Here is a 24,922-nt window from a genome sequence, read left to right on the forward strand (position 1 = left end):
AGGAACAGGCTTTTTTTTTTATCTCTATGGCCACTGCTTTAAAATAAAGGTGTATATTTAATGAATATTTACTATATGGCAAGTTGTTTCAGTTAGGATGCTTTTGGCTTCAAGTCATAGAAACAGATTCAAACAGCCTTTCACAATAAGGAAATGCATTCACTGTGATAACCAGTTCTCAATGGGCAGGAGGTTGGACAGGCAGTTACCACAGCCCGGCCATGTCATTACAGATCCAGGCTCTTACCGTTTTTCTGTTCTGCCATTCTCAGTCATTGGCTTCATTCTCAGGCTGATGGCAAGATGGCTTCAGCATTTCCAGATATCCTCTCCAGACATGACAGCACCCTGAGAAAGAAGAGACAGCATCTCTTCCTGCTCTCTTTCTTAGGAGCAAGGAAACGTTCCCCACAAGTCTCCCATGTATGAATGGCCAGAATTGGGTGACACGCCCATTCCCAAATCAATCACTGACAACAGGGATGTGATTACCTTGAGGCCAATCAGACCCACCCCTGGGCTGGGCAAGGGTGAGTTCCCTCCAAGGCACATGGCTGCTTGGAAGAGGGGGGACACTGGCACAAAACCTGGATTCTGGTAGAACAGAAGTGGGTAACGGATGCTGATAACAAGTATGCCCTCGCCTCTCTCTCTTTCTCTCTCCTGACTGTCTGGTTTCCTTTGCCAGGCATGCAACAATATCCCCCTTCACATACACTTCGTGTTCGGTAATGTATTAACTGCAAACTCATTTATTCAATAAACATTTATTGAACTCATACTGTATATCCAATACTGTGTGAGGAACTGAGGACTAGAAGGACAGACAGGGGTCCTGATCTCAGCGATTTAATTGGAGAGGCAGAAAATTAAGGAACCCCATAGTACAGCGATCAGTGCTATGGGAGTTCTAAAGAATGAGTAACTTAACAGAACATCACGGTAAAAACAAACGGAATATTTCAGCTAAGCTTTGAAAGATAAGTGGTAATCAAGAAAGAAGGAGATTCAGGCAGGGAAAGTAGTTAGTATCAAGGACCAGGAAGGACATCGGCCTGGCATGCTCAGGTTACCGTTAAGTGTTCTGTATGTCTGCCTATCGCGTGAACAGGGTGATGTGGTGCTCTTTTACCCAAAAGAGTGAAGACACATGGAGGGAGGCTGTGGGCCAGGCTGCACTGCTTAAGAGACAGCGTCAGTGGATACCATCCCTAAGAAGTGCTGGCAGAGGTTAAAGCTAATTGCAGCATTCAAACACAAACAGCAGATTATTAATCAACTTCCTGAGGTGACAGACCACCTCCCAGAGACCCCTAAAACTTTCTTTCACTTCACATCAAGTTTCTTGCAAAAGATGCCAATCCTAACCATCTTCTCACCTCCATTCATTCCTTAACCCCAACTCATTGATGTTAACAGTATGGTGGTGGTTCCTGCTAAGGTCACCAGTGGCTTCAACAGCTGCAAGACATAAATAGAATAAAACCACCACCAATAACAATAGGAAAACCTTCCACACCTCCCTTCCTATCACATAAACTATTTATAATTCACAAATTACACTGATTAATACATTTAGAGACCCCCACGCACTGCAAGTATGATTTCTTGCTCCCACTTCAATATGAAATTAAAATTTAAAATAAGCCTAAATGAACATTTTTTCCACAAGGACTTCACTTTTTGATAGATCATATTCTTTCCAAAAGAGGAAAAGTCTCTCTTTCTCTGAACCCCTGCTTGGTTGCTTATTTAAGCACATGTATAGCCCACCAGCTGAGTAATCCAGCAATAAACACATTCACACCTTGTTTGTAGTAATTTAAGTGGTGTCCCCCCCAAAAGATATATCCACTCAGAACCTCAGAATGTGATCTTACTTGGAATTAGGGCCTTTGAAGATGCAATTAAGGTAAAGATCTCTAGATGAGATCATCCTGGATTAGGGTAGGCCCTAAATCCAATGATGAGTATCCTTATAAGAGACAGAAATAGAATTACAGAGACACGTGAGAACATTATATGACATTGGAGGCAGAGACTGGAGCAAGGCATCTACAAGCCAAGGGGTGCCACAAATTATTGACAGCCACCGAAGACAGGAGAGAAGCATGGAAGAGGTTCTCCCTCAGAGCCTTGAGAAAGAACCAACCCTGCTGACAATTTGATTTGAGACTTCTGGCCTCCAGAACTATGAGAGAATACATTTGTAATGTTTTAAGCCACCCTGTTGTAGTAATGTGTTACGGCAGTATTAGGCAACTAATACGTTATTCGATAACATTTTGAATTAAAATGGAACTTTCAATTGTAAGAAAAAGAAACTCACTCCAGTTAGCTCAGGAAGAGAGGAACTTCTTGTAAAGAACTGCTGTCTCACAGGACACAAAAACAAGGAATTAGGCCTCCTGCTTTTGGAGCTGGAAACCAGGGCTGGGGAGGGAAGTGACTCTCCATCTCTCAAAGGCCCCTAATGAGCTCTGTCATGTTGCTCCCTCTCTGAGTCATTCCACCCTCCTCTCCCATCCTCTCTCCTGGCTGGCCTCCTCTCCTTCACACACTCTCTGGGTGTGTGTGGCTCATCAACATGACTTAAGACCCAAGTCTTCATAAACTTCAAGTTTGTTCTCCACATCCAACTGACTGTCTTTCAACATCCCAATTACAAGTTTTCAGGTGAGAAACTGGATTGGCTCAGCTTAGAGTTACCCAAGGGCCAGACCCCTGGCCAGCTGTAAAGACCCCGTCTCTGACCCAGTCAGAGCACATGAGAGGTGGAGTCCCGCGGCCTGAGCGCTGCTCCTTCCAGGCTCTGGGCATAACTCCCCCTGCAGCGGCCACAGCAGTGCAGGCGAAGCTTGGCCTCTCTCCTGCAATCTGGTCACCTTTCTGCCTCCCTCGCTAGACTGTGAACCCCTTGAAGGCAAGGTCTGTGTCTAGGACGTGGTAGATAGTCAAGGTAAGTTTGTTAAATACAAAGGAGTTAGTTGAGCTTTATTGAATTGTATCTATTCAGTAGACCAAGAAAAAGGTAAGCGTTTATACTGCTTGCTCTTTCTTTCTTGACAAAGTGGTCATTTTAAAGCTAACTTCCTTCCCTTAGCTCATTCCAGGAAACAGCAAAGAGGCTATCTCTGCACATTTGGTAACATGGCACTCACAAATCCACACAAGCCCGCTGCAGTCCCTGACCAGTGTATCTAAGGTAAACAGTGCCCTGATCTCTTCCTCTCTCTATTGGTGTCCAAACCCCCTCACCTTTTGGCTGGTGCTGTGATCCTTCTTGACAGAGAGCTCACGCAAAGCTTTGCCTTTTTTTCCTTTTCTTTTCTTCCCTTTAAAGAGAAAAAAAAAGGATTCTTTTTTCCAGAGATCTTATTTTGACAAAAAAACAATCTGATGGAATATTCTTTCAGATGCCTTCTTAGCTTTTTAGAAGCTTTTACTTTTGCTACAGCTGTTATGTTGAGACCCTTTCCACATAGCCTCTCCCTTGAATCCAACCTTCCCTGAGGACACAGCGCCATGCTAGGGCCTGGTGGAGATCAGAAACATAAAAGGACCAGAAGAAGACACAACTTCAGTCACCTCAGAGCTCACCAAGGGTAGGGTACCCAGCCGGGCCCAGGCAGAGAGGGCCCAAGAATCATCAGGGCCATGTCTGCCTGAGATTTGCAAACCAAAAGGGTCAGGGACCTGGAAACCACACTTCTCAGTCTGGTGGGGAGAAGATGATCATTATTGTGCTAATCAGACAGACTTAACCGAGGCAGGAGAGGAGAGAGGATAATTCTGAAGACTACTCTCTTTCTTTCAAGTTAAGTAGCCCTCCTGGCTCATATGAAAGCCACCCCCCACACACACCAAGTTGTCATTAAAGCTGCCCCAAGGGAGAAATATTGGAAAGGGAGCATGTGTAGGGACCTCTTTAAACTCTGCAAGGCATGGACATCATAATCCCTTCTGTGATGAATTAGAAGTATGGAAACCTAAGTAAAATAATTTCTGTCCCCAGACTAGAGCCATTTCTAAATTTAAACATCAATCACCTCTTCTCTTCCATGTGTGTACCAGCAAGAAGCGGCCATGGGTGCTGTCAAAGGGCTGTGAAAATGTAGACCCCCACATACCAGGCATTACTGCAACCCGTACTCATGCTTGCAATCATACTCATACACACACACACACACACACACACACACACACACACACACATACACACAGCATATACACACAGAATGCCTGCACTTGTCCAGAGAGATGAATGGCCCAGTGGCCCAAAAACCAGTACCCAGTTTCATGTTGGCTGTATTTCCAGAAAGCCAAAGCTAAGGGAGGCTGAGGTCCCCTGAGTGGGGACAAGTGATAACCGCCAGGGTCCCCATCAGGTATCTAATAACTGGGAAGGAGTGGACCTTACAAATGAATTGGGCCACTGGTCAGTTTGACCAGCATTAGGACAGAGTCAAAACATCACATCTGGAGTCTTGGACATGGACAGAAAGGGCCAGAGGCAGCCTACATCAAACATGGGACCTCTCCTCCCTAGAAAATTAACCCTTCCACCCCACCTAACCCTTTCCCAATTCTCCCCTTGTAACCAAGCAGGACCCTGTGGGGCTTTCCTGGGACAGACTGCTCCCCCATATCCTCTGCTGTAGCTCCTCTCTGAAGTATCCAGATAATAGTGTCTCAGGCATATTTCTTGAGTTTTTCAGATGCTAAAGCCACCACCAAAGGGAAGAAATTAACTACTTGATGATCATGAGCATGTGGCCCCCAGATCTTCTGGCTCCTAGGGGTTGATGGTGTTGACCACCCTGCTACCTCAGCATCAACCAATGAGAGAATTGTGCACAAGCTGATCATGTACCCTGCGACCTCCCTCCCTCATCTGGCTTTTAAACATGCTTGCTGAAACCCTTCCAGGAGTTTGGGGTTTTCTTGGGCATGAGCCACCTCATCTTTTTTACTCTGCCCTGTAATAAACCTCTTTCTGTTCCAAACTGTGACATTTCAGTTTGTTTGCCTCACTGTGCATCGGGCACATGCATTTGCCTTCAGTAACACCCTCACCCTGGTGAAAGCTCCCAGCCGGCCCAGGCAGTGTCCCACCCACTCAAGCTCATTTCCCATGCATTCACTCACTCACATCTTCAACAAATATTAACAGGCACCTACTGTGTGCCAGCCTTGTGCCAGGATCTGGAGAGACAAGGATGCCAGACACAGCCTGCATGCTAGCCCGGCTGGGGCCAGGGTAGGAGCTGTCCCTCTGCTCCTCCTGTTCCAGCCTTGCTCCACAACAGGCCCTCTCTTCAGAGAACCATGGCACCCCTATTTCTTCTTTCTGAGGCCTCACCCTCATGCAGGAACAGTGGCTCAGACAATCTCTTGTCTTTTCACTTGCATCATAGGATTTTCTTTCAAGCAGCAGCAGCCCTACCTTCCAAGAAGCATTTCCTTTGTACACACAGATGGGGAAAGAAACGGTGGAGAAGGGAGTTTTGCCAGGGAGTGAAAAAGCGCCCTGGGCCAATCCTCAAAGTGCTATTGCAATTACCAATTTAAATTCAAGATGCAACTTGTTTAGCTAAAATTTAGGTAATTTCTAGCACTCCCACCCTGGCTCTTCTCCCCCTGCAAACTCGCAACTCCTCAGCTGGTCTGTGCCTCTGTCCCAGTCACATATGAGGGAGCTGTATTTTGTCTTGGTCTTACATGTACTGGAAATTTTCTTTCTCTAATTCTGCACGTTTCGGTCATTTTCAGACAGCTCTGTGGGCACCCTCTGGTGGCTGACTGAAATTTTTACCTATAAAATTGCGGTTGAACAGGGATGTCTTTATTTAGCATCCACCTATGGTTGGATGTTGGACATTGCAAGTTTATTTGCTGTACTTTGTACCCCCTCTTTCGTCACACGATACATGAGATTGAGCCTGCAACCATGGCTCTGTCCCCTCAGCAGAACTGGTACCTTGTAGAAAGGGCAGAGCTAAGACTCAGGGCCTGACTTGTGGGGGTAGTTTTTTCAGGTCAGCCTGGATGAGGAAGACCGGGGAAGCCCTTCTGTGGGCTCTGAGAGGACTCACCCCTGAAGGAGAACTCGCCACATCCCCAGAGCAGGCCAGGCTCCCTGGATAGCTTTCTTCCCAGAATTCCTGCTGGTACGAGGGGCAGCCATTCCTGAGAATCATCCTGGTCCACAGGGAAGCGCATTGACGTGAGGGAGGAAGGAAAATTCTCCTCCCAAGGATGATCCCACGCCCTCAAAGCATAACTGCTGATCTGATGAGAGTAACTGTTCTGTCAATAAGTGCCTCCATCTGATTTTTCTTAGCTTTCACCAAGAATTTTTATTAGTCTCAGGATACGCCCCAAATTCAGTTCATTTCGCAAAAAGAGGCCCAGAAGGTTAAGTACTCATCTGCCTTCACCCAGCCTGTTGGCGCAGGCCAAGACTGGAGTTTTCTCTGCCCACCCCCCCTCCCGGGGGATGCTCTGGAATATTTGCCTGCAGTTGCTGCGGTCTCAGCTGCAGCCGCCCCGCGCTCTACCCGAGCAAGCCACGCTCGAACAGAGAAATCGTGACGAGACCTCTGAAAGGCCAGCTCTTAAGGAAGGGTCCATCTGAGGCACAGGGGAGGCAGTATCACCAGTGGGTTCCAGAAGCTGGAACTGGAACCAGGGTGTTCAGATCCCAGACTCTGCAGTCTTAGGCCCAAGCCCTATCATCTACCTGCAAACAAAGAGGCGTTGTCTACCCAGAGCAGCCTTCTTTATTGCTACCATTTTTCATTTGCTTTCTTTCACAACCAGGTCCCAGGACAGAAGGGAAGCCCAGCTCCCAGTGAGATCCGTCACCCTATGCAGGAGGTGGCAGCCCCATTCTGCCCCGCTGGGTCTCAGAGCACCCTGGGATGGGGAGAGATGTCTTCGTTGGGCAGCCCACAAGCTAGACGTAGGGGAAACGGAGTCTGTCAGGCTCCCCCGTGGTCCGGTGCCCAGTGACGCAGCAATATTATCCCGCATGCACAGTACCCCTGTATTATTATGTAATGGTGACTTGCGCTGAGCAAGCGCAATGGTCAGCCCACTAGCTCACAGTTGGCTAGATGCCCACCTCCCTATATAAGGTAGTCAGGGTTTTACAATATGGCAGCCATGGAAGCCTGGGTACTCTGCTCCGCAATAAAGGCATGTCAGAGATACCTGCGGCTCCCGGAAGCGTTTTTTGGTCTACCCGCATCCGTGAACCTGCCAGGCCTCGAGCACCTTGAGCACCTCGAGCATCTGCAATACAGATGTGACTGGATCAGAGCAAACAAAAAACAAAAAAACAGTGTGACCACACCTGTTGGAACAGACAGTTCAACTACGCATATAGCCACCAACCCCGAGGCATGGCTGTCCGGGGAGCTCTTGGGTTTCTCCCTCTTGCCTGTGCCGACAGCAGAACGCAAATACTACTGGGGAATTACTATGTACCAAACATGCGAGATGCAGCGGGCATCCTGCTCATCACAGCTAAGGGAGAGCAGGCGCAGTGCTGCCACCGCCCACGCTAAACCCTTTACACAGATGAACTCGTTAGTCCTCATGACAACCAAATGAAGGCAGGAGTGCTAGTCCCCGTAAGAGGACCCTAAGACAGAGAAAGAACTTGCCGCACATCATGCATATCATCGGCGGTGGAGTCAAAATTCAAATCCTGGCCATCTGGCTTCAGAGCTTGTGTTCTTAAACCACTTTGTCCTGTGGTCTCCTCCAGTAAGTGCTCAAAGCTCATTTATCCTTCACAAAAGCTGCACCACGTGTGTACTAGCAACCCCACTTAACTGTTGGGAAGACAGAGTCACAGAGGAGTGGAATAAGACTATGCAGCTAGCAAAAGGCAGAGGCAGAATCTGAATCCAGGTAGCCAGACTCCTGAATTCCAGCTCTAATCATCAGGCTCAACCACCTCCCTTTAAGGCAGGGCAGTTTTCTAAAGCTTCTACTACGCTTTGCAAAATTCCTGCTAGACATTGGCGATCACTACTCTGGCTTTTTGCCTGGCCCCAAAGCCCAGAGGGTGCGTCCTGCCCTCCCAGAGGCCAACCTGAAGGGGCTCCTGGCTCTTTGCACACTGCTTCAGGGGCCCCCTCCAGGAGCTAGTGGGTTCACTGCCACTGGCCTCTGACTAGCAAGGAAACACCAGTCTTGAGTCTGCCTGGGTCTCCTGGGTTTGTCTACCTGGGGCTTCCCACCCTGTAGCCAGATTATTCCAATTTCTCTGGAAGCCCAAATGTTTACTTTATGGGACAGAAAGGCAGAGCCGGTTCCTACACTGGGTATCTGGTTTCCCTGGCTCCTCTCAGACAGCCACTCAGGAAATTGGGGAGGGTAGCTCAACCACAGCTCTGAGGGGCCAACATTCGTCGGGGTTACTGCATTTTACATCTGTATTAACGTTGATTAAATGTTGATTAAATCAAACATTGACCTGTTTGACTGAGAAATGTCTCAGGCCGATTTTTCTCCTTTCTAGCTTATTGATCACATACCTGGCTACCTCCCCAAATTGATTCTGGCCTTTGTCTTTTAAGGTTTGTATTCGCTGAGTTGGGTGGTTGAGTTTTATCCAATGGGATCAACATCATGACACCAACTTTAAACTGCCTGGTGCCTGTGCTGGGTGTCTTCCATTTGTCCTTCCAGATCTCCCTTCACACTTCTCCAGCCTGCTCTGGGTCCCAGGGGGCTGACCTATAAGGACACATCAGCAGTTTCCTTGTCCTCTGGCTTTCTTTGGCTCCAACCAGTGAAAGTCACTGGCAGTAAATAAGTAGGCAGGAGGAGAGAGAAGCTGGGGGTTTGCCCCCCTGGTTCACTTCCTGCCAGGCTACGATGGGTTATCTGTATCCCTCTACTGAGGCCACAACTCATGTATTCCAGTAACTATTGGTGGTTATAAACTGACCCCAACACTTAATAGTTAAAACAACAACAAGCGTTTATTTTACTGGTGAACCTGTAATTTGGGCAGGGCTTGAGGAGGCAACTCATCCCTGTTCCATGCAGCATAAGCTGGGGCGGCTTGACTAGGGCTAGAGAATCCACTTCCAAGATGGCGGGCAAGTTGGTGCTGGTTATTGTCTGGGTGAGTGTGGGCAAGGCTGTTAGCAGAGGCCTCAGTTCTTCAGGTGGGCCTCTACTTGGGGCTATTAGACTTCCTTTCAGCAAGGTGTCTGTGTTCCAAGAGCAAGTGTCCAAGAGAGAGGAAATGGAAGCTACCAGTCTCTTAAGCCCTGGGCCTAGAAACAGGTACAACATCACTTCTGCCATGCTCCGTTGGTCAAAGCAATGATTCAAGGGGAAAGAACACAGACCCCCACTGTTGATAAATGGAGTATCGAAGAATTTTAGACTATCTTTAATGCACTACATTTTACAAGTGCCTCTCCTACAGCTACCCCTCCAGGTTCCAGTAACTGCTCTCTCCCCTTGCTCTATCAGGCTAGGGGTAGAGCAGCTAGCTCCCTGTTAGTTCTGGTCCCAAAGTCCTATATTATCCCAGGTTTGATTTCCCTAAACCCTGATCACACATATGTCATAGTCTCTTTATCAAACTTCCCCTCAAAATATCCAGTTGGAATGTACCCCGGTGTTTGCTGGGATGCTAACATTTCTCTGCCAAGTTCCTACTCGCCCCCACAGGAAATTCCATGAGACCACCCTCCTCAAGCCCTTTCCTCCCAGCTCCCACCAGCCCCCAATCCCCTTTCAGCCTTACCTAGAGCTTTCCTTCTGGCCCTCGGAAGACCTCTGCTTGTTCATTAACAGCAGTAACTTATCAAAGTAATTCATGCTTCCAGAGTGCTCCTGGCTTCACGCCCACCTCACCCAGGAAGATGTTTATACTGTTACAGGGTTTCTCAAGAGTCAAATCTTCATCCAAAGAGAAACCCATAAAGATAGAAATGTGTGACCCTCCAATTAAGTTAATAAAGGGGTACTTTTGGTTAAGCTAGCCTTTCAGATCCCCTCAGACCACACAGGCAACCCCCAAATCTTCCTGCTCTCAGCTTCCCCTAGACATGTGCCTTGACCTTGGGTCCCCACACGAGCTTTAAGATCTATTTTCCTTTCTTTGGCTTGTCCCTGATGACTCTCATGCTTTCAGTGTGGAAACTGGAACTGATAAATTCAGGGCCAGGGCAAAAGGGCATACTTACTGCCCCAAAGCCTCATTTCATTCAAAGACAGATGTATTTCCAGCAAGTGGGAAGGAACAAAGGTTGCATTTCTCTGACACTGCAAAACATAGCATTTTCTGGAGTCCTATCTGGAATTCTGATAATTACAGTATCTGTCATGTATTTAATCATCAGAGCCGAGAAAGGCAGCACTAAACTACTTTTGAAGCACCTTCTTGTCTTCTATTACTTCTAGAATCTCTTTTCATTAATTAATTCATTAAAGAAATATTTATTTGCACACTTGCTGTATGTGGTAGGCAATGGATGAAACACTGGGAACTATGAGCAAAACAGACTAAGATATATGACTCGAAGAACTGCAAAAATAAATGTGAGATAATGCATTGTGATACCAATTTCCTTGTGATACAAGGATGTATTATAGGGAGATTATGGTAATCACCAAGGGCAGGGATAGGGATCCATCACCCTTAAGTACCACTGATGCTCCCTCCCTCTACCAAGCTCAACTCTGCCCTGGGATAACATGAACAGCTAAAATGAACGTGTTGGCCCTGCTGCTCATAGCCCTAAGCTGCTGAGTGCTAGGGATTTCCACCTACAGCAGCCCTGTCAACTCCCCAGTCTAACTCACCCACCTTTTGACATATCAGGAGCCCTGGGTACCACTCCCATTGACGGTGGGGCTGTGGAATGGGTCTTGGTAGGAGGCTTCTTCTAAAACACAGTGAACCTTGTTTCACAGTGGCATAGCCAGGTCTTCCATGATGCCTACCTGTTGCTCTGCCAAGCTACTCAAGGACTCTCTACCAGACAGTCTCTACTTAGGACATCCCAGGATGCCTCAAAGGCAATGATACCAGAGATGTCAGTGGTGTATCTGGCTTGGCTCTTTGTCCAGGTGTTTTTATACCTTCCTGGAGTTCATGTGCTACAGGAGTCTATGGAAGTCTTTCTACCATGTCTCTGGCTATTAACTATCCTGACATTTAGTTGCTTCTCTTCTCATAGCTAATGATGGGGGAAATGACACATTCAGGCAGTACCCACGGGTCTCTGGTCCCCAAGTTCAGTCTGTCTTCTAAGGAGAGTCAAGAGCTGGTGGACAGCCCCTGGGGATTCCGTGTCCTCCAGACACTGCCCATGTTACCAGAGCAGACACCCCATCAAGCTCTGCCCTTCCCTGCTCCTCCCTGCCTGTGCGTGTAGAACGTGCCTGCCTTGCAACTGCAGCCCACATGTTCAGAGGAATGTTCCCATTGGAGGATGCTAGTCTGATGAGACAACAAACAGTAGCTGAGAGAAACATGAGTCAATTGCATTTAAATGCTGATGCTGCCACTTACTAGCTACATGCACCTGGGCACCATCTGAGATCGCCTTAGTTTCTTCATCTGCCAAAAACTCAGATCATCATTTTCACCTTCAAAGAATAAGGAAGATAAGAGGATTCCAAGCACCATGCTGGGAACCCAGAAGGTGCTTGACAAACAGAACGTCCCCTCCTGTTCTGACAAGTCTACTTTGGCTGAAGACCGTCCCATCAAGTGTATACTTGGCCATCTGCTCCAAGACGAAAGCAAAGGGTAGATCAGGAAACACACACTTGATGTGCTGAAACAGAGCACTCCTCCCTGGAGAGAGGGCCTACATCGTGAACACTTTGGAGGCAGAGAAGTCAGATCCCCAAAGAGCACTGTGGTGGGGGCTGAGTTATGACTTCCCAGGCAGTGGAGGTTCGGGGTAGGCGAGGGGAAGGTCTGCCAGAGATTCCTGAGAGATTCCTTCAATCGTCGGGCAGCAAGTGTGGATATGGGAGAGATTTCGGATAGAGTCGGCCCACCACCCTAAAATGCTGCCTTGAACTTGACGTAGGCCAGCCAGTCCATGCCCGCCCCCAGCCTGTGAGGAAGAGGAGGAGGTGACACTAACAGGGACTTCACACTCTCCTAGAAAGAGTGAGCTGGTGCCTCCCAACCAAGTGGAGCAGGATGTGTGAAAGGGTCTGACATCACCAACAACGACGACAAACAGACCTTGATCATCCATTTAAGCTGAGTCTGGGTGTAAGAGCCTCCCTCTGCCTGGCTTGGAATGAGGCTGTGAGTGGGAACATTCACAGGGCTCAGCGCAGCTGGGCTGGCCCCCGGAGCCGCTGCATAAATGCATGTGGTGCCGCAGGCCCAAAGGACAGGACTGCTCTCCTTGAGTGACCTTGCTGGCAGCGGCAGCTTTGTCAGCGCCTGGACTTTCATCATATTCAAAAGAGTCTACATTTGAAAGGACTTAAGCTGAAGGGAGCAGGGAAAAAAGGAGTCAGGGAAGGCCTTTTGGGGTAGTATGAGCCTTCAACTGCATTGTCACCCCGGGGCCTGAGTGGGTAGGACACAAAGAGGGCTTTCTTTCTCACACAGGCTTTTCCAAAAGCAAGGGCTTCCCCCAAGCATCGTGGTCACCGTCACCACTGTTGAGCGCTGCCCGTGTGCCCAGAACTCGACAGAGCACTTCACCCCTGTCGTGGGATTGAATCCTCACAACCACGCCATGAGACAAGTATAGCTCTGTTTTGCAAACCAGGAAACAGAAGCTCAGAGGTGACGAATCACCAGCCATGGGTCATTATTGTTAATAAGTGGTAAGGCTGTGATTCTTAGAATTAGAGTCCCTGCAGAGTAAGGGCTTCCAAGTTAGAGACTCTGAAGATGAGAAGGGATTTTCTTTTTTAATGGAGGTACTGGGGACTGAACCCAGGACCTCGTGCATGCTAAGCATTTCCTCTACTACTGAGCTATACCTACCCCCGCAAGAAGGGATCTTGAAGGCACCCCAGTCACTCACTCCAGGCTTCCTTGTCTCCTGTTCATCATGGGCAGGAAGAATGGCTCCCTGGCCCTCAGTGTAACACCATCTCTTCCCCGTGCTCTTCCCCAGGTGGCACACACAGTAAACTGTGCCCGGGAGGATTCAGATACTGCCTTCTTATCCCATCTTCTTGTTTAGGAAGGTCAGAGCCAGAGCCAGCTTCACAGGCCTGTGACCTGTGAGTCACACAGGGCCCCTTGCTTAGAAGGGTCCCACACTGGATTTACTGCTTTGTTATCGCTGCCTTGAAATTCTTTTTTTTTTTTTTTATGGTGTAAGGGTGTGTTCTAGCTTCATTGTTTTACATGCTGCTGTCCAGTTTTCCCAACACCATTTGCTGAAGAGACTGTCTTTATTCCATTGTATATTCTTGCCTCCTTTGTCGAAGGTGAGTTGACCAAAAGTTTGTGGGTTCATTTCTGGGCTCTCTATTCTGTTCCATTGGTCTATATGTCTGTTTTGGTACCAATACCATGCTGTCTTGATGACTGTAGCTCTATAGTATTGTCTGAAGTCTGGGAGAGTTATTCCTCCAGCCTCTTTCTTTCTCTTCAGTAATGCTTTAGCAATTCTAGGTCTTTGATGGTTCCATATAAATTTTATTATGATTTGTTCTAGTTCTGTGAAATATGTCCTGGGTAATTGGATAGGGATTGCATTGCCTTGAAATTCTTAATAAAATTTTTAACAAGAGACCCTGCGTTTTCATTCTGCAGTGAGCCCCACAAATTACAGAGCTGATCATGGACAGAGCTTTAGGGTGAGGGCAGGGAGGAGCAGCTTGTCAAACTGTATTCAGTGTCTCTTGCTGCAGCCTCTTCTCATAAGAAATTGGCTGCCTGGTTAGAACACCGAGCGTGATGAAGCCCCAAGGGCATGGATGCACCCCGTTCCAACAAGTGCAGGTGAAACTGTGACTGGAAATGTGTCAGTACGGGAGAAGTTCCCTGGTAAATGTGTTTTTTCAAAAATTGAACTGTATCGTATCTGGTACCAACTGTTAACAATGGCCATTATTTCTCCCAGGTTTTACTTGATTTCATAAAAACCACAAAGAACTTGCCACCCTTTCCTCATCACTGCTGAGCTCAGGAATGTCAAGTGTACAATCCTAGCAATTATCACAATTTTGTACAGATTTTCACAGCAATACAGAGAGTTATCATGAAGAAAAGGAGCATTGTTTGTGGTCCAACTATGGGGAGCATGTCAGAACAGGATGGCGAGGCCTGATGTCAAAAACCCTTGTGTTGATCGTACCCTGTGCTTCTGGACGTGCTTTCAGGGTGTTTGGGAGCCAGATGGCTGCATAAAGAGACAAGAAGCCTGAATCGTTTTCCTAGGACTGTGCTCACCTGAAACGGCATTTGCTTTCATCCAAAGACAAAAGGGAAAACACAAGTAGAGGACCTGCATTTGCAGAGAAAGAGGCTCCTTCAAATCTTGATCTCATGGCTCTTAAAAATATGTAGGCAATACGGGCCCAGGTAGATGTGAAGAACTAAACTAAATCAAAATTAAGCAGGGCTTCCACGTGTTTTTAAAGAGAAGAGCAACTATTTTGACATATAGGTCTATTACCTCTTCCCTACACACACATACAATTTTATCTGTTTAACTTAAAGACCAGAGATTTTTCTCCTCTAGGTTTGGTGCTGGAAGCCCTGACACTAGTGATATTTATTCCAAGGTACCACTCATTCATTCCCTCATTCATTCATTTACAAGGTCAGGTCAAAACACATGGGTCCCCTGAACAGGCTAACAGTTCAGCATCCCTTCCACCAATATGCTTTTATTATTTCTTCAGCGTCTATTTAGTGGAGGTGGGGGAAGCTGATTTGCTATTAATAAAACATGAAAATGTCTTTGATTATAACCCACATGTCAACTGTCTTCTCATCCTCTTCTCTGAGTATTTTCAAAGTAAAGCTCCACTTGCAGAAGAGCATTGGTGAGCAATGTAATTTGCTGACACATTTGAAACGGTCATATAGGAAGGCAGTCACATTGCACAGCAGACAGATTTTGCTTGAAAAATCCCCGTCCCATATGTGGAGGACATCAATGTATGTTCCAGGTAGACAAAAGAAAAATATGTTTAAAATAAACCTGCCCCTTTATCCTCACCTTTTTACTGTTATTCTTGCCCCTACTCATCTTTTTGTATTCAAAGAATCTTCCACAGGTGAATGGAATGAGTGGATCCTGGGTTAATCCAGCCAGTGTGACTCAGAAGCAGAACAAACGCCGCCAACTCTACCAGTGCCTGGTAGCGAGCAAAGACTGGCAGTCCCAGGCTGCTGACCAAGCCTGTACTCCCCCTCCTGTCCAGCACACCTCCTCCCCATGTACACAGACATGCTCACACAGTCTTTACAAAAACCCACCTCCCCAATGGCCCACACTCACCAGGAAAGCCAGACTCTGACACAGTCTCTTAGTGTAACTCACAGGGGATGCTGCCCATCTTGGAGTTGCCTGGACCTCCTCCATCAGGGCTCCCGGCCCATTTTGAAATTGCTCCTATAAACTAGATGGATGATCCTCTCTGATAGGTTTCCCCTATCTGGAATCTCTCTAGTAGAAGTCCTCCCAGAAAAGACCATGAATTCTGGACAGAAGACAGAGAGCTAGAACTCACCTGGGACTCTCTGAGCACCGGGCGAAAAGCCCCTAGATGCCTGCAGGGGTGGGGCAGAGAGGAGAGGGACATATAGGAAGCTAAGGGGGAAGCCTCCTGCTAACAGGCCCATGGCAAGGAAGCGGCAGGAGCTGCTAGAGTTACTACTGTTCCCTCCTCCTCTCCAACCCAGAACTCCCCTGAAGGCCCTCCTAGCACGTGCAGCTGTGGGGAGTGATAGCTTCTTGCTCCAATTTATTTCCTGCACAATATCCTCTCCTCTCCATAGAGGTTACTCCTTAAGCAGTTTTTTTTTTAATTGAAGAATAGCCAGTTTACAGCGTTGTGTTAATTTCTGGTGTACAGCATAGTGATTCAGTTTTATGTATACTTATGTATGAAATATGAATATACATTGAATATGAATATTTCATGTATATGAAATGTATATACACATATATATATTCCTTTTCATATCCCTTTTCATTATAGGCTATTACAAGGTATTGAATATAGTTCCCTGTGCTCTACAGTAGGACCCTGTTGTTTTCCATGAAGCAATTTTGATTTGGAACCAACAGTGATGACTAAAAAAATCACTAACCAAGCCTCATAAGGAAGGCACATTATGAGAACATTGAAATATCTTCAGAATGAGACCCACAAAGTCCTCTCCCTTAAGTCATCATCTGTATTGAATGGGTGTGACTCTCAGATTTTAAATGATTTTAATATGCCCTTCAAGTCACTTTCCTCTCTGCCGAAGTCCTCTACTGAACCATCCCTGTCTGTCTTGGGTACCACCATTGCTGATGCCCCTGAACAGTACCCACTCTCCCCATCCTCACATCCTAGCTGGAGGAACAGGAAATAAAGTAAAACAGCCACCACAACAAACACAAACAAGGTCAAGGGTGCAAATGTCCAAAGACTGTTGTGGAAAGAAAGTGCTGGAGGAACCAGGAGGGGAGACAGAGCTTTGACCAGAGGCAAGCAGAATAGGAGTGGCATTAGAAGTAGAGGTTAGAGACAAGGATTGTGAAACAAAAGGCAGTTCTACTCAGGTGAAAGGGAATTCCTCAGTCCACACTAATCCGTCCATTCAAAATGAAAAGACTCAAGACACTGGTGTGCTGATAAATGTTTCACAATTAGCTCTGGTTTGGAGACTTTGCCAATTTCCATATGTCAACAACTCCCTCTGTGGCTCATTTCATGCTACTATTGCAGGAAGGCAGGTTCTTGTCTTGTACAGGAAAGAATTCAAGATCCAGCCATAGTAAAGTGAAAGTAAATTTATTCAAGGAGACACTCCATAGACAGAGTGTGGGCTGTCTCAGAAGGCAAGAGAGGTGGCCCCAAGGTGTGGGGGTGGTTAGTTTTTATGGGCTGGGTAATTTCATATGCTAACTGGTGGGAGGATTATTCCAATCATTTGGGAGAAGGGGCGAAGATTTCCAGGAATTGGGCCCCTGCCCACATTTTGGCCTTTCAGGGTCAGCCTGGAACTATCATGGCACCTGTGTGTGTCATTCAACATGATAATGTATTACAAGGAAACTGTACTGAGGCTCAAGGTCTACTGGAAGTTGAATCTTCTGCCAACTTGGGCCTACTTGGTTCTAACCAGTTTAGGTCTTATCCTCAGTTGCTATCATTCTTTTAATGGTTGTGCCCTGCCCACTTCTCTTCTGTCTCATTATCAACTTATGACTGAACACAGAGTTCGAAAGACATGCACAAGATACTTAGTACTATATATAAAATAGATAAACAACAAGACCCTATTGTATAGCACAGGGAACTATATTCAATAACTTTGTAACAGTTTACATTGGAAAAGAATATGAAAAGGAATATACATATGTATAACTGAACCACTATGCTGTATACCAGAAACTAACACAACATTGTAAACCAACAAAAGATAAAAAGTAATTTTAAAAATTAAAAAAAAAAAAGAAAGACATGCACAAAATTGACTCTCCCCAAGCACACACAAGATGGCTCAAGCACACCCCTAGGGCAAGATCTCTGATACCTATTGCTTAAATTTAATCCCCTGTTGCCTCCATACATAGAATAGGGAACTTGGTCTGTTTTTAGCACTGCAATTCCCTGAATACTGTTTGCAATTCTCTGGTCCGCCTCTAGTCTTAGCATTCCTTTCTGCAAAGGGAAAATCATTTTATCAGCCTCTGCTCAGCCTTCTGGGCTCAAGAGAATGTGCACCAGCCCAGTCTACACTGTTATCACCATTGCTGATCCTCCTGGCATCACCTCCTCAACTTCTCTTGGGTCACACACTGTACTCATTCATAGGGTTAAAATGGTGATCTTGAGCCTCTAGCCTCATAATCTGTACTAATGTAATCTCCAGAAGGGAAAATACCTCAAGATCTCTGAACTCAAAGCTACTTTTGTGCTGCACAGAGAAACTGGAAACATCAGAAAGTGACAGTTAGGGCTCCTGGGCAGATTTCTTATAGGAAGCTTGGCTTTCCCTGGGGGCCCTTCCAGAATGACCCCACTTCCCTTTCATAGCCACTCTACAGAGAGGACTCTCCTAATACGGGTCAGGCCATAGCAACACATCACCACGGCAAGTAGGATGGTGGGAGATGACTGGCTGCAGGTAAAAGGGGGCTTGTGGGAAGGCAGGAGAGGCAGTGTCTAGTCTAAAGTCCTGTACAAAGGATTTTTCTTCCATGCTCTAAGTGTGTCAGAAGCAGAGCAGTTTCAAGTGCAAGGGAACATTTTCCAAGTTCTCCTCCACTCTCTCTTTCAGCTAGAGATAAATGCAGGTTTTCTCAGAGAAGATAAGCCAGAAATAAGAAGTGAAGACACAAAACCATGTCCTGAAAAATGAATGTAAATATATATGTGAAGGTTTTTTCTTTTACATCTAAATACTATTGCTAGTTCTTTTTAAGACCTTGGTTAAGGAACAACTGGAAGGAAATACACTAGGTAGCTGTTCTGAGACAGTCAGTAAGTCCATTTATAATGTCTTGAAGCTATACAACCATTCTCTCTTTCTCTTGGCCTCTACCCTTTGCTTTTCAAATGAATTGAGCTAAATTCATTATGAGCAATTTTATTGCATCATACTCCCTCTTGCTAAACACCTGATTGATTTCATTGTTTTCATGAACCTAAAAACCTAACCGACAGAGGGATGTGTGTTCCCTTCAGGCTGAACATCCATCCCACCAGAGGGCTCACTGAGTGCACACTACCACTCCAAAGACCCTGGTTATTGATCCTGATATTGCACAATTTTCCAATAAAGATCTTAATCACACAGACACACAGTAGCACAAGTACTGAAAGTCTTTCTGAATATTCACCGGGTAAGAGCTGCAGGTGGCTTCTTTGACTCGAAAAGCCTACAGGCAATCGCACACCGTGCTGGGAAGGGGAAGAGATTTCCACTGGGAGAGCTTATCATTCCTTAGATGTTTATGTTTATTTTCTCACTTATAAAATTATCACCTCCTCTCAAGAATTCCTCCAGATATGTCTACTGTCTGAAGGGATTGATTTTTTTTTCTTTAACTGCAGCCTTCAAGATAGTACATACATGACTTTTTAAAACTCACTTTGATAAGGCAGAGAACTCTCTTTTGTCTCAGGAGAAATGTGAGGGCTCACCGATTTCTTTAACGCTTCTCTTTTTCATAACCACACAGAAACCCCACCCTGCAATATTCTCAACACTCTCCTAGGAAGCACAGCTTAGGACAAGAGAGAACCTAATACTGAACACACCTTGTACCTGACATTATAACCCTTTTCTTCTTGCAGCGAAATCTTAAGATTTCAGAGTCAGATAAGTTTATCTGAAGCAGTCTTTACAATTTACTTAACTTCACTTTTGCTGTCAGCAAAATGGGAAGAAACATTTCTGCTCCTACTCCACAATGAAGAAGGAATAGATAGCTTGGCTTCCCTGGAGAAAGTGGCATTTCAAATAGCACAGGGTAAGTGCTGGTGAAGATGGAGGAAAAGCTTCCAAAATAACTTACAATCCAGGAGGCCAAGTTGGGCCAAAGTCTGTAACAGAATCCCAGAGACAACTCCATTCACTTACACTCCAAGATAAGACCTCCATCTTCCTTTCTTAATTTCCTAAGGTGTTTAGGACATTTTTATAACCAATATATGTGGTTAACTAACTAAATGAAAGATGAACAGTCAGCTTGATCAGTGTCTTACCTTTGACTAACATGTGTATAATACTTATTCCTTCAAAAACTGAAATGGAAAGACTGATAACTCTTGCTTTGAATCATAAAACATCCAAATAAATGAAAGTGTCTTTTAGTTATCATTAGTGTCATTTTGTTGTCATATCTCAATTTTATCCCATTTAGCAACTTTCTAAGGTATGAAGTAGAGTAACAGTCTTATAGACATCTCCTGAAACCCAAGACATTATCTCATCCTATATTTCACTTTTTTAAAAAATTTTTTATTGATTTATAATCATTTTACAATGTTGTGTCAAATTCCAGTGTTCAGCACAATTTTTCAGTCATTCATGGACATATACACACTCATTGTCACATTTTTTTCTCTGTGATTTATCACAACATTTTGTGTATATTTCCCTGTGCTATACAGTGTAATCTTGTTTATCTATTCTACAATTTTGAAATCCCAGTCTATCCCTTCCCACCCTCTACCCCCCGGGTAACCACAAGTCTGTATTCTCTGTCCATGAGTCTTTAGATTCCACATATGAGCGATCTCATATGCTATTTTTCTTTCTCTTTTTGGCTTACTTCACTTAGAATGACATTCTCTAGGAGCATCCATGTTGCTGCAAATGTATATTTCACTTTTTGAAATTCCTTTAACACTCTTCTGTTTCACAGAGGTCAAAACATCATCAGGATGTTTTAATGTGATTTAATTTACAGAGAGGAAATTTATGAATTCTAGGCTGAATTCAATGATCAGAGAATGTCTCAGCTGGATAAAGACCAACTGAAGTGATTTGTAGTGAGTAGCTTATTTTACAAATGAGTCCTTAGTAAATTTCTCTCAGTGACAACCAAGACAGTGATGGCAAAGATAAGCTTTTGATGGAAGCTGAAAACCTTAGAGCATCATGGTATCAGACTCCCTATACCTCTAGTTTCCTGTTGAAAATTACTCTTTGATCATCTTGATAATGCTAAAATATAAAAAGCCCCTGATTCTTGAATGGCTAGCATTAAAAAGAAGTAAATGTTGGTGACAATGTGGAGAAAAGGGAAACCTCATTCACTATTAGTAGGAATGCAAATTGGTACAGCCACTGTGGAAAACAGTATGGAGGTTTCTCAAAAAACTAAAAATAGAAATACCATATGACCCAGCAGTTCCACTCCTGGGCATATAGCTCCAAAAAATGAAAACACTAATTCAAAAAGATACACATACCCCAGTGTTCATAGCAACATTATTTACAATTGCCAAGATATGGAAGTAACCCAAGTGTTCATCAGCAGATGAATGGATAAAGATGATGTGGTTTATATACACAGTGGAATACTACTCAGCTATAAAAAAGAATTAAATTTTGCTATCTGCAGCAACATGGATGGACTTGGAGGGCATTATACTAAATGAAATAATTCAGACAGAGGAAGACAAATACTGTACGATATCACTTACATGTGGAATTTTAAAAGATACAACAAACTAGCAAATATTATTTTAAAAAAAAAAGAGAGAAGCAGACTCACAGATACAGAGAACAAACTAGTGGTTACCGGTGGGGAGGGGGAAGTGGGAGGGGCAAGACAGAGGTAGGGGAGACAGCTGACAGTGAACATTACAAGTTATTGCGTGGTGCTACTCCAACCCACCAATGGCTGGTTTACTTTCAGCACCATTACTTTCTCTGTTTGTACAACATTCATTTGAATAGTTTATTGCATCACAACCTTATTGTTTTTAAGAAGAAGAAAATGAAAAACAAAGTGCATGTGCCAGTGATGCAAATAATAGATTTTATAAACTTATTATAATTGAACACAGAAATCACAAATAGTGCCCAAAAACTCATCTAACATTGTCCCAAAAGAGACTCCTGAGCACTTGAGTTTAAAATCCTATTCCTGCAGGGAGGGTATAGCTCAAGTGGTAGAGCACATGCTTAGCATGCATAAGGTCCTGGGTTCAATCCTCAGTACCTCCTCTAAGAATAAATAAATAAACATAAAATAAAATAAAAGCCTGTTCTTAATCCCCAACATTCTAGACAGAGGGCCAAACTTGTCCAAGTCTACTGGTTCAGGCCTGGTAGGCCCCAACAAATCAAGTTCAGGCCAATCAAGTTATCCATCTCACTATCCACAGCCTTTCTGAAGCCCCAGGGCCCTTCTGGAAGGACCCCAACCCCAGAAATTAGAGGGAAGGCAAAGGGACTTTAGGAAGGATAGACCATGTAAAAAACTCCAAGATTTTCTTTGAGCCAATATTTTCTGGAATGTTCTCCTTCACACCCAAATGAACTGCAGGAACTGAATACCTTCCCTTTACAGACACAGGCTTTTTGAACTCTTTGCAAGCAGAACACCCGATAAATAAACCATAGCGGAATAAATTAAATTTGTATCACTGCATCTATCTTCTAGTATGAAAGAAGCTCCTGGTCTTATCTTTTCAAGGTTTCTATATTTTAAGGCGAAACTTCAGCATAATTTAAAATTTTCCTTTTCTATTGAGTCAATTTGCTGTTTTTGAAATATTGTACAAATAACTCACATACACTGCATTGGGTGGGTGAATAATCTATCTTTTGATGAAAAGCATAAGTCCTCTTTAGAAGGAATCATTTATTTCTTAACATCCCCAAGGCAAAATTCTCCCAAGATAAAGCTAAGACTCTTACCCTTTCTGGCTTAACACCATATTTATAAAAGAAATTCTCTAATAAAGCAAATGATCTTCAACACATGGTTTTGGAGGTATGAGCTCTTTACCCCCTAAAGAAGAAAGCTATTCAGAAATGTTCATTTATTCATTCAATCGTTCATTCACTGGACATTCATTGAGCGCTTAGGATGTGCAGAGCATTGTGCTGCTAGGTGTTAGCACTAAGGACAGGGATGGATAAAAAGATGACTAAGAAAGGATCCCTGTGCTTTGGGAGCTCTAAAGTTTATAATGCATGAGCCAAGCACCAAATAAAAGGAGCAACTGGGAGGAACCCATATGCTTCCTAAATCTGGTTGCACAGCAAGATCACTTGAAAAATCAATGAAAAATAGACTCTTGGACCCCCTCTACTGGGCCCAGATCTACTGAATCAGAGGTACCTGGAAGAACCTGAGAATTTGTATTTTTATAAATAGCCCAGGTCATTCTGAGATTTCAGCCAGATGTGGGAACCACTAAGACTTAAACAACATTCTAGTGACTAGAAAATCTCACTTAGCCCCTACCACAATCATAAGAGCAGTTTGCCTTGTGCCCATGTTCGAGATCAGGTCAGTGAAATCCTCATTTGCAAAGCCAGCTAGCTAACCTACGAAGAAATGGCCTGACTTGTGTGAGGAGAATCTCCGGGAAGAGCTGCATCTTTGACTAGGAAGTCAAAGGTTTCTTGCTGTCATCATGTTACTAGGAATTCAAATGCCCATTTCAGCAGAGACTCTCCATGCGAAATTACAGCTCATCAGAGCTAAGCAGAACCTTATAGACCAGAGCTCACAAATTCAAATGGTCACAGAACTCAGGCAGTGACATCAGTGACTGAAGCTAGCCGGAGGGGACAGAGGTTAGAGGGGGCACATGTTACTCTACTCAAGCTGGTACTTTCCATGAAGCAGTGCAGACCCAATGTGTCAGGTCTTCCAAATTTTCAAGCGAAGGCAAGCCTCTAGACTTTAAAGACTATCCATGCCAATAAAACAAACTTTTCTGCCAGATTCGACCTGTGGGCTACCAGTTTGTAATTCCTGGTCTACTCTGACATCTTCATTTGACATACGAGAAAACAGCCATGTCCTAGTCCTCGTATCTTTTCAGTTTGGCCTGCCACAGGGAAGAGGAAGAGATTTTGGGGGGTTTTTTCAAATATTTTTTATTGAGTTATAGTCATTTTACAATGTTGTGTCAAATTCCAGTGTAGAGCACAATTTTTCAATTATACATGAACATATATATATTCATTGTCACATTTTTTTTCACTATGAGCTACCACAAGATCTTGTATATATTTCCCTGTGCTATACAGTATAATCTTGTTTATCTATTCTGCATATGCCTGTCAGTATCTACAAATTTTGAAATCCCAGTCTGTCCCTTCCCACCCCCCGCCCCCTTGGCAACCACAAATTTGTATTCTATGTCTATGAATCTGTTTCTGTTTTGTATTTATGTTCATTTTTTTATTTAGATTCCACATATGAGACATCTCATATGGTATTTTTCTTTCTCTTTCTGGCTTACTTCACTTAGAATGATATTCTCCAGGAACATCCATGTTGCTGCAAATGGTGTTATGTTGTCATTTTCATGGCTGAATAGTATTCCATTGTATAAATACACCACATCTTCTTTATCCAGTCATCTGTCAATGGACATCTAGGCTGTTTCCATGTCTTGGCTATTGTAAATAGTGCTGCTATGAACATTGGGGTGCAGGTGTCTTTTTGAAGTAGGGCTCCGGGAAGAGGAAGAGTTGTTATTGAATTTAGTTTTGCTTTTTTTTTTCCATGGGTTTGAATTTTTCAATTTTATCTCTTGGTCCAGATGTTCAAAGGCAAGTTTGCTAGCAGCCATGTGCAGCATCCACTGGGCTGCACCATCTAGATCCCAGTGACCCCAGCTGGCAGGCCTCAGCTCTAAGCCCTCTCCTGGAGTTGCCTTCTGCTGCCTCCCTCAAGGGGGTGTCCTCTCCCTGGGCATCCGGCATTCGGCGACTGGAGGATGCTCCAGTATAAAGGCCTGGGCCCCTGGCACCAACCCAGGACAACTCTGCAGGGCCATCCCAGCTTCAGAGCTCCCCATGGAACTGGCTTAAGCTTTGCTGCACCTGCATCATAGCTTGGCTTTTCCCCATGCCTAGTCTTGCCTTTCCGACAGGTGTGGACCCCCAAGGGTTCCCCAACACACTGCCAGCACCAAATCCCTGTCTCTGAGTCTGCCTTCTGAGAACCTGACCTGTAACTCCAAGCACATCAGGATCTCATTGAAATTAACCTCACCAACCGAAGTCCAGATTTGCAAAGTC

At 44.8% G+C, this 24,922-nt stretch overlaps 1 long non-coding RNA gene across 1 annotated transcript in view; it reads right to left on the reverse strand.

Moving 5' to 3' along the window:
* The window catches only part of LOC107033837 (uncharacterized), a 336,084-nt gene that overhangs the window by 118,914 nt on the left and 192,248 nt on the right, over nucleotides 1–24,922 (reverse strand). Inside the window, exons 4-5 of the long non-coding RNA XR_012073510.1 lie at nucleotides 3,259–3,335; nucleotides 248–348 (exon numbers count right to left, since the gene is read on the reverse strand). This is a non-coding gene — a long non-coding RNA (uncharacterized lncRNA). The remainder of the gene's footprint in view (nucleotides 1–247; nucleotides 349–3,258; nucleotides 3,336–24,922) is intronic.

This window comes from Vicugna pacos, chromosome 6 (assembly GCF_048564905.1).
Source record: "Vicugna pacos chromosome 6, VicPac4, whole genome shotgun sequence".
Taxonomy (NCBI): Eukaryota; Metazoa; Chordata; class Mammalia; order Artiodactyla; family Camelidae; genus Vicugna; species Vicugna pacos.